The sequence below is a fragment of the Monodon monoceros genome, unplaced genomic scaffold (genome assembly GCF_005190385.1).
Source record: "Monodon monoceros isolate NGI ecotype Baffin Bay Population unplaced genomic scaffold, NGI_Narwhal_1 Super_Scaffold_16, whole genome shotgun sequence".
NCBI classification, from domain to species: Eukaryota; Metazoa; Chordata; class Mammalia; order Artiodactyla; family Monodontidae; genus Monodon; species Monodon monoceros.
This window is the reverse complement of record NW_021703772.1, coordinates 96,032,633-96,043,722: the sequence shown is the minus strand read 5'-3', so window position 1 is coordinate 96,043,722 and position 11,090 is coordinate 96,032,633. Positions and strand designations below refer to the sequence as shown.

At 43.8% G+C, this 11,090-nt stretch overlaps 1 protein-coding gene across 7 annotated transcripts in view; it reads right to left on the bottom strand.

Annotated features, from left to right (window-relative positions):
• Positions 1–11,090, bottom strand: part of NCKAP5 (NCK associated protein 5) — a 1,052,051-nt gene that overhangs the window by 787,505 nt on the left and 253,456 nt on the right. The window lies entirely within an intron of this gene.

Here is an 11,090-nt window from a genome sequence, read left to right as displayed (position 1 = left end):
TGTGTGTGTGTGTGTGTGTGTGTGTGTGTGTGTGTGTGTGTGTGTGTCCTGTTCTATACTGAGTCTATATTGTTCATCAGATTGGTAAAGGAGCCCTTGTCTCCAAAAGGATGAAAAACTGCTTGTCCATGGGGAAACCTGTGAGAGATGACTGTATAATGAATGCATTTACTCAGACTTTGCTACGGAAGGTCAAACTGGAGACCACATAAAAATGGACTTTTTATCAAAATGACCAAAAAATGCTCAGACATAATAACTGGAATGAGGTAAGAGCTTATTTAAGAAATGTCCTCATAACAGAACTAATGACTAATAAAGATGGTACTAGACACATTACAATGAAGGAAACTCCATCTTCTCCATTATAAAAGTCAATCACAGATGCAGTAAAGCAAGGGCTCAAGGTTCCTTTGAGACATGACCATGCGTACAGGGTAATAGTAATAACTCCCAAACCTCATTTTAATACCCATTTGCCTCTTCATGTCAAGGATGAAGGAGAGCGGGAAGAATTTACAGCCATGACTTGACTCTCTACTGCCCCTTGCTGGCCTAGAATATACATCAGAGTTAAGATAATGCAGGGACTTCCCTGGTGGCGCAGTGGTTAAGAATCTGCCTGCCAATGCAGAGGACACGGGTTCGAGCCCTGGTCCGGGAAGATCCCACATGCCGCGGAGCAACTAAGCCCGCGTGCCACAACTACTGAAGCCTGCGTGCCTAGAGCCCATGCTCCAAACAAGAGAAACCACCACAATGAGAAGACCACGCACCGCAACGAAGAGTAGCCCCCGCTCGCCGCAACTAGAGAAAGCCCAGGTGCAGCAATGAAGACCCAAATTAGACAAAAAAAAAAAAAAAAAAAAAGATAATCAATGCACAGGTAACAGAGACATTTCCCCCTCAAACTGTTCAAGTCTGTTCAGCAAAGAGTTTAGCTGATGTCAATGAAATTCATGGTCCAAGAAATTATGTGCTATATCCATTGTGTAGTTTTCATAATTCCTGCTACATCTCCTCAGATCCCAGTTTGAGAAGCACGGATTTAATCTCTCTGAGGTTTGGTTTCCTCCATATATTAAATAGGAATAATACAACCTAAATCAAAATGTTTCTGGGAAGATTAAGTGTCATTTGTTGGCTAAGTCATATAACATAATCATTCTGCCTGGTATCTAGTACGTATGTTATAAAGGCTAAGGTCCACCTCCACCCCAATCTTGCATCTAGGTGTGTGCGAAGTTGTGGTCCCCAACTTTGATGTGCACAGCATCACTGGGAACTTGTTAGAAATGCAAATTCTCAGGCCCACCACAGATGTACAGAATACAGAAGCTCTAGGGATGGAGCCCAGTGAGAGTATGTTACCAAGCCCTGCATGCGATTCTGATAGATGGTTCGCTGAAGAACCACTGATGTAGAGAAGTGAATTGCAGTCATGGCTCTGCATCACCTTGGATGCTTTTAAACATGATTGATACTCAAATCTACCCTAGACTAAATCAGAACCCCGGGCATTGATAGTTATTAAAAGGACCCCCAGGGATTTAAGTGATTTATTTTAAAGCCCAGGGAAGTCCACTTCTCTCCCCTTGTGTGGTCTGTGCTGGGTACTTGAAATCCCATCAATATCAAGTCCTCTCCTCTAGATGCACACCTGCCACGGCACTTACCAGCTGTGGGATGATGGGGAAGTTTCCTACACTTCTCTTAGCCTCAGTTTCTTCACTTACAAAATAGAGATAGTAACAATCCCTACCACAGATTTCTACTTTCAGATGTGAAAACTGAAGTCCAATGTCTTTGTCACTTGCAGTGTCACCCACAGCAGTAGCAGGAACACCAGGACCAGCCTTTGCTGTGTGCTCTCTGCTGGAGAGTCATGCGTCTGGGTGAGGGGAGAGGAAATACCTGGGGTCGTGGTGACAGCTTTGGTAAACCTTATACTATTTTTGGCTTAAGTAACAAAAAGCAGAGCTGCAGGTATTCACTGGAGAACATGCCATCTAGAAAGGGGACTGTGGGCCTCGCAGGACTCAGTGGGAGATGTGTGAGGCAAGAGAAGGACCAGCGGCAGGAAGGGGATGACTACTGGGCACGCTCAAGGGTGGATTCACAGCTTGTTTCCACGGGGGCCAGCGGAGGGGCAGGCGGCGCTGGTTAGGACCCATGGAGACTTAAGAGTTCAGAGTCAACGTAGAGGACAGGGCTTGGAGAGTGAGGGGTAGTCCAAAACAGAACAGAGAGGATATCTTTGCCCACTCTGGTCTGGTTGAGAGAGATGGAGGGAGGATCCAGGGACAACGTAGCTCATTTCTCCTTCTATAATTGCTTTCTCTTGCTTGGCAAGGAAGACACAAGCCCAAGGATCCATTAGCTCGACAGGATGGGAGCCCAGAAATGAAGTAGTTCACTCCAGGAAAATTCAACTTTAGGGTTACTGAATCTGCTGTCTCTATCCTCATCTCCTTCCTCTGCTTCTTCTCCATGATAGACACAAACTTCTGAATCACTAGCTGTGCTGGGTGAGAATGGTCATTGTCGGCTGAGGAGCTTCAAACTAAGCTTCACAGCTTCTGCCTCCAAGTATTGTTCACACACAATATCAGAGATAAAGTAATGGGGAGAAAACAGCTGTCTCTAGACCTCGACCCATCGTGGGTCATCATGGTCACCGTGTGCTGGTGACTAGGCTCTGCCCCCTCTTTTCCTCCCTGGTACATTCTTCCTAATGCTGAACTCCTTATTCTGACCTTGGTTTGGTACTCAGAAATCTCAGGTCTCTGATTAAACTGCTTTTTCCTCCAGTAATGCCTCTTCCCACCTTCCGTCACGATGACCAGGTATGCCAACACTGTGACGTGGGAAACATTCCCACACTTAGGTTGGAAAATGCACCTAGGTCCATGAGAACAATCAACAATCAACAAACACTCAGACTTTTTCCTTATAACACAGAAGGTAATCTAGAAGCATATTACTACCCTCAACATTCTAAGACATTCTAAGACTTTAGGGGCACTTTTTTTCCCGATATCATGGGGGTCTTAAAGGCATTTACAGTAGAAAACTGACTTTTTATGGCAGATGTTATAAAAGCAAAACAAATCCATAGTTGTAATCCCCAAATTATTGCTCATTTCATTTAAATAAATATTTGAGATTCCAAATTCCAGAATAAACAAATAAATACTTTGGATATCCACGACCCTTAAGTGTTTGCCTTCGGTGGGGAGAGAGAGAGAAGGAAGTAGGAAGGAATTTGAAGAAAGCAAATCTGAGATGTCTCTGAGCCCAGAGGGCATGTCCAAGGCCAGAGCCTGCAGGGACAGGTCTGCCTGAAGGACACACGCAGAGCCAACCAAGTTTCAGTGGAAGTGGAGGTCACCGCGTGGAGATGCACACTGGGGAGAGAAGGGGCAGGTGTCAGGCCACAGCCTGGGCTGGGCACTCACTAATAGGAAAGATGAGAGTGGGATTCAGACCGGAAGACCAGAAAAGCATTCAGGAAGAGAGAGATAGGAGGGGTCCATCTTCTAGCCAGGTTCTAAACAGCTTTTCTTAGCTCAGCAATGAGGACCCAGAGCCATGGGCTGGTCCTCTGAATCTAGCAAGACTGTAATTTCACAGAGATTTCAAGTAGTAGTAGTAAGACAGCCTATATCTGTCCCTCAACTATAATTTGGTTGATCTGTGCAGAGTTGGAAAAGAAGGAGCCAATAAGGTCAATGTATTGTATCAATGTCAATTTTCTGCCTGTGATATACTACAGTAGGCAAGATATTACCATTAGGGGAAATAAAAAGAAGGGTATATGGGATTTCTCTGTATAATTTCTTGCAACTGCATGCAAATCTAGAATTACCTAAAACAAAAAAAATTAGCAAATGAGCTAACCTTTACAAATCAGAAGATTTCATATAAAAATTTTATTTTCCAGATGCTCCTGAAAAGTTGGAAGATCTGGCAATGCCACGCTCATACCATGTTCCCACGGTAACATGTTATCCTACCATAATAATCGGAGGAAGGGGGAGTAGCATCTGATTCCTCAAGATGGGCCTTAAAATTTTCACTTTGCCCCATTCACCACCCAGCCTGCTTCACTTATGTATGTTACCTGTCTGGTCCCCATGGATACTAGATTTCTCCCACCCTTCTATAAAGAGTGATGGAGTTGAAGGTTAGGTGGCCCAAGAAGGCATCTGAGTTTGCACAATTTGTCTTGGGTTTAACACTGCATCGTAAATGAGAATACAAGGACACCTCACTATCTCTGTCCCCCTGGGGTTGTGCACATAATAGGTACTATTATAGTATTCTTCTATAGTCACTGAACCACTTAGGATGGGTTCCAAGAAAAATCAATGACGTACTAAATGTCGTGCTATCGCAATTTCTGTCATAACTCAGGAGCCATATAAAAGCTAGGGAGCTCTTAAAGTCACAAATGCTCTGAAGTTATTTATGAAATAGGACCTAGGTAAGGCCTAATTTACCTAAGCTGAAAATATCTAGACATCTAGACACACGATTTAATTGGAACTCTCATATACACACACACTATGATTCAAAGACAGGGTGTCATTCCAAATGGAGTCTGCCTTTTGGTTTTCTGAGATTAAAACATTTTCCACATTAAAAACCTGTCCCCTTTGGTTTCCACATGGTAAATCGTTCAAGTGGAATCATTTATCCCAAAGGCAATGCAATGTTCCCATTATCACTAAGTAGCAAAGGGCAAAAAAGCCAATGGGGTAAAGACAGGGAGGATGAATTGAGGTCATTTATTCCTTGCTGCACTGAAAACAGCATGAAATTGACTCACATGTATAGCTCCATCTTTGTGTTTATTAAAAGATATTTTGTATGATCCTTAGTCTGCTCAATATATGGTCCATCTCCTCCACTAGCATCTCCTCACTGTGCACATAATGCTCTGACGCAGTTTTTCCTGGTTAGGCCATTCTAATAGTGATGCTTTCTCACAATTTTAGCCAAGAAAATCAGATTTCCCCAATGAGGAGTCTATTTGGGGTGGAATATTATAGCACACAAACTATATAGTGGGGAGAAAGCATGATATTTTTACATATTCTTTCACACATGAGTTAGCTTATCAAGAGAGTTACATTGCTTGTAAAACATATACACGCTGCTATATATAAAATCGATAATCGACAGGGACCTACCGTATAGCACAGGGAACTCTACTCAATATTCCTATATGGGAAAAGAATCTGAAGAAGAATGGATACATGTATATGTATAACTGAATCACTTCGCTGTACACCTGAAACTGACACAGCGTTGTAAATCAACTCTACCCCAATATAAAATAAAAATTTAATAAATAAATAAATTACATTTAAAATTCAGGGGCAGATGTAGGTCCTGGCTAATGGTCCCTCATGTTGCCTGCTGGGTCAAGGACTCACTGATGGGATTCTCTCATTCCTCTCTGGTGTTGAACTTTGACCCACAGTATTCTCCCTCTCCGCTTAGCTGTTTTCCAAATTGGTAAATACACAGACCAAGCTGCTTCTGTCCATTACGTCTTCAGATTTATTCAGTTTGGCCACACAGGTTAATTCAACCCTCTAGTCCCCACCGAGGCTGCCTTAGTACATACCGGTAAAATGGGTTATTAATGTTACCATGTGCACTGTGTCACAGCCAAAGAGGTTGTATATCTAGAATTCCTTGCAAAATGCTTGGCGTCTGCGGTCACCAGCGGCCATGATCTGACCACAGCTCGTGCATCCGGGAAACTAAACTGTAAACGTGAGGTGTTCGCTCTGCTGGATTGAAAGCGATGTCGATGACATCCAAACCCAGCCATTTCATAGGAAATGTAAAATTGGTTTGCACTGTGTGGGGCATCAGCTGGACCCTGCTATAAGGCATCTGGTGAAGCCATGAGGCCCCTCCACGTGCACGGCGGCACGTGTGTGACGGCCAGCTGGCAGGGCAGCTGCTGGCCCAGCCCACTTTGGGAGCCAGCTGACCATCCCTCCCGCAGACAATGCATCAAAAGGTCAAAGGGGCTTTGGCTCTTCCTTTGAACAAGTGTGTTTGGTCACCAGGGGTTCCATTGACCACCGGGCAACAGATCAGGCAAATAATTTGCAGCTTCCCTAATTAAGGTAAACTCCAATCCCCGAACTAGAGCTCTACCTCCCAATGGTACTTTTGTATTTCTTACTCAAATATTTTGTTGCAAACACGCATCCCCTCTCTGTATACAAAAGCTCTCTTGTTGAGACTTCCCAAAAAACGATCTACTCTTTCGATTTTTGAAATGACGCGCTTATCCTGAATGGATTTATAGTTATAGATAGAGGTATAGATAGCTATCAAATATGGTTTTGTTTCCCGGAGATGAATTTATCAGAGCAAAAGTAAAACACCATTGTGAGTGATGGATTGTAAGCAACTTGGTTTGATTTTGCGAAAGAGTCAGACCAAGAGTCACGTTGAGTAAAATATTTCTATTTTTTCATTTAGTGCCAGCTCTCTCTGCTACTAAACCATCTCAGGTTTCTGTTTGGCCCTGAGAAACCTCAGGCCTCCCTGCCCTCTCCATGATGTGGCACGTTAAACAGATATCTAGGGAACGCCCTCCTCTGTACCCAGGGCCACGTGGGGCTCTGGGTCTCATGGGGAACAAGACAGATGAGATCCCTTTCTCCACTGACTGAAACGAGTGGAAATTTCGTTCTAGTCACCCTTCCCTAGCAAACACATGTGTTCTGTTTTCCAAATCCAAGAAATCGGGAATTTCCACCCAGGCTCAATTGAAAAATCCCTTTAGATTTGTTTTTCAGAAATCACCTAACGGACTATAGAGAAAAAAACCCATATATTCTGGAAAACCTTTTTCACATTTGCAAAAAGCCTCAGGATTCCTGAGGATGTGGCACCTTTAGAAGAGAAAAGAAGCCGTCCTCTTGATGTCAAGGATCACAGCCAACAGAAAGCACAGGCTTCTTGAGAATGCCTGACTATGTGTGAAAGATTGGGGTTCCCCGTCTCTTGTTAAACTTGCAGTTGCAGGGAAAGGGGCTAATGTCCAACCTGACAGTGAAAGCGATCCGCTCTGTCCTCATCCAAAAAAGTTAGTCTGGTATCATATTGAAATAACTACATCCTGCAGGATTTTTACAGCCTGTTTTTCTACATTTGTCACTCGGTAGGATTTCAACTCAGCCCAGATTCATCACTCGAAGCTTTGTGTGAGAAATATCTCATGCCCTGGACCAAATGAGCACATCCTGGAGAAAACTCCAGTTCCAAAGCAACGCGCAACTTCCTAAGAAAAAGGGGCCTCCAAGGGCAGCATCCTTTTATGTTACAGAAGCCCTTTCCCTGCCAAACATTTGGTTTTGCACGCGTCGAAGGGTGGGGCAATGCTTAGAACGAGAGTGAGAAACAAGTTTCAATAAAAGGACTGCCGGATACCCTGCTTTCAAAATGTTGCTTCAAATGAAAAACACTTTTCTTCTTACACTTTTATGTGCGTGACGGGAATATCTTTCTTTTTGTCCCGGAGAGTATATTTTAGAATAAGAAGAATGTACTTTTTGGTTTGTTTGTTTCTATTAAGGACCACGTCCTCTTCCATCTGACTCACCTGGGTTTTTCCAATTATTGGCCCCGACAGTTGGCACTTTGCTCCCATCAGCCCCAGAGGATCCAGAGGGGACAGCTCTCCTAGCATCTCATGATTCGTGACAACCCCAAATAGCGATTTCCCATTAACCTCTGATTGCCTTTCCCCCCACCCCCCGAAAAGCATGTGCTTCTGTCCTACAAGGTGAAACTACAGATGTCACAGCATGTAATCAACCTCCGACTCACTTTCCCAGGTTAATTTTATGAGCTCAGGAAGTCAGGCGGCCAACCAGCCAGCCAACTGCCGGAGTGGTGGCAGGTGTCCTGCCCAGCAGAGAGCTACCCCAATGTGGGAAATATGCTAATCCGAGGGGTGGGGATGGGGCCCCCGGGCTCTGTGACCTCTCATTTGAGAGGCCTCAGTGCACTTTTTGCAAGATAGAGCTACTGTCCTGCTGGGCCTCCAATGGGAGATTCAGAGGAGAAGCACAATGGAGATCAAAGGATGGCAGGAGAGGACCTGAGAGCAAAGGCTCCAGGGCCCTGGTATTATTTTGCCAGGAGAAGAGAAGCTGGAGGTGGAGGGGGTCGCAGAGGCCAGGATGGTAGAGGGGCTAGTACGTCGTCGACGTGGCCAGCTGTTCAACATTCTGAGTGAGAAGAAAAGCAAGAGGACAGAATGAATGTAAACTGCGATGGGGAAAATTTTGTTTGCAATTTCCAACAGGGAGGGCTGTTGAACGCCAACGTGGGTGACGGGGAATACGCTTCATGTTTTAAAACTCAGATTTTTTTCAGTTGAGAGTTTTAAAGGCAAACTTGTCTGGAAGCAGGGAGTAGACCAGGGTGTGTGTGTGTCTACTCTGAACAGGGAAACTCTGAGCGCCCTTCATTTAACCATGTGCAGAGTAGGATTTGAGCCTTCACCACTGCCCCTTCCAACTGATGATTTCTTATAACATAGCATTAGAGGCTGCCACGCAGGACGTTCTGCAGTGTTTGGACATTTCAACTGGAAATATTCCACCATGAAATTCCCAAATATCAGAACTACAGAACTCCATTGCCCTTGGTACTTGTCATGGGTTTGTTCTAAATAAATACAAAATGGACAAATAAAAAAAAAATAAGTGTTTTAACGTAGCAATACAGGGATGGAAATTTTTACCCCTAGAGTGGGTTCAGGCTGAGGACCTGTTCGGTCACAAGGAAAGAAAATAAAACTTGTCCACCTAGAATTCTAGCTACAGAGGAAGATCCTTCAAAAATGAAGGTAAATTAAAGGAACTTTTCAGTCAAAAGCTGACAGATTTTGTCCCAAGCAGATCTAAGATGTAAGATCTAAGATGTATGCAAGAAATGTAAAGGAAGCTGTTTAGAGCACCCCTGCCTTTTCGGTTTGTCACCGGTTGGAACGTTACTTCTGTCTATAACATAGTCTGTGTTGCTGCTGCCGGACTCAGAACCCTGAACTGGGCAGTTCTTATGCAACCCTAGAGTGCTAGAGGCAAAAAGACCAACTCAGCATATTTCATCAATACACTTATTTTCCAAACAGGAAATACAGGGTCAGAGAAATAGAGACAAACTAAGACGTATACAATTAGTAGGGGGACAACACTGCAATTAGCCCCAATTAGCCCCACTGGGAAAATGTTGGGGTCGCGAAGTCATATGATCTACCCTGTTTGAAGGGCCACAGACTGATCTCTAGTGACGTAAATACTGTTCAGTCATATTTTATCTGGCCCACAAAGTAGATTTTTTTCAATTCAAAATTAATTGCCTTGAAAATTTAGAAGGCATTGTCAGGTGAGCTCATAAACCTATTTGAACACAATCAGCCAGACTTCCAGTGTTTTCTGCCCCCTTTAGATGGGACATGTACTGTCTACTTTGCTGTAGTCACCACCACCCCCTAACGTCACCATGACACAAGGTCAGAGGTGATTCAGAATGAATCATCATGCTCGCACAGTTACTTATCTTAACCATTCGTTTCACTCATCTATCTTATTTTCCTGGGCCGTGGGAACAATTGATTTTGCAATCCCTTCCCTTCCATATGCTACTTCTATTTTCCTAATTAGTAATCATGATACACCAACAAACAAGAAACTCAATGTCTACCAGCTTGCATGGCACACTCTTGATCCTATAGTGATTATGTGTATAGAGAACTCAAGACATATACATTTATGTAAGCTAGTATAGGAGGCAAATTTATTTTATCCACTTGTGTTTGAGAATAAACGTTGTCAAAGTCCCACTTGTTCTATCACAATATTCTGAAGGAGAGTGGTGACCATTTTGCCATTTTCCTCAGTTTCCACTGGGTGAGATGTAGCCTTTCCCAGTGTTTTCTCCTGGGCTCTCGCATAACTTCTCAGGAAGCAGGAGGAGAATCTAGTTTTTTTCCCTATTTTGTTTTGTTTTGTGTTTTGTCTGCTCCATGCAGAATCTTAGTTCCCCGACCAGGGATCGAATCCAGGCCCTGGCAATAAAAGCGACAAGTCCTAACCACTGGACCGCCAGGGAATTCACGTGAGAATCTTGTTTTAAAACTGTATTAAAAAGATAAGATATGGGCTTCCCTGGTGGCACAGTGGTTGAGAGTCCGCCTGCCGATGCAGGGGACATGGGTTCATGCCCCGGTCCGGGAGGATCCCACATGCCGCAGAGCAGCTGGGCCCGTGAGCCATGGCCACTGAGCCTGCGCGTCCGGAGCCTGTGCTCTGCAACGGGAGAGGCCACAACAGTGAGAGGCCTGCGTACCGCAAAAAGAAAAAAAAAAAAAGATAAGACAGGGACTTCCCTGGTGGTCCAGTGGTTAAGACTCCACGTTTCCACTGCAGGGGGCACGGTTCGATCCCTGGTGGGGGAACTAAGATCCCGCACGCTGCACAGTGTGGCCAAGAAAATAAAAATAAAATAAGATAGACCCATTTGTCCACAAAAAATATATGTATATGAATTTCATAGCAGTGTTATTCATAATAGCCACAAAGTAGAAACAACCTAACTTTGCATCAACCGATGAGTGGATAAATAAAATATTTTACATCTCTACAATGACATATTATTTGTCAATTTAAAAAAAATGAAGTATTGATACATACTACAACAGGGATGAACCTGGCGACATTGCAGGAAACGGGCAATGACTACTAGTGGGGATGAGGTTTCTTTTGTGCGGAGAGGAAAATGTTCCAAAAGTGACCGTGGACATGGTTGCACAAGTTTGTGAATATCCTAAAAATGATGAAAGAGTACACTTTAAATGGGTGGATATTATGGTATGTGAATTACATCTCAATAAAGCTGTTACTTAAAGAAAGATAAAACAGAATAAGTGTTTTGAAATTGGGAAAGGAGAACTAATATTTTGAAAGGATCTGCTATGGGCCAGGCAGACTCCAGCATATATGTGTGTGTGTGTGTGTGTGTGTGTGTGTGTGTGTGTGTGTGTGTGT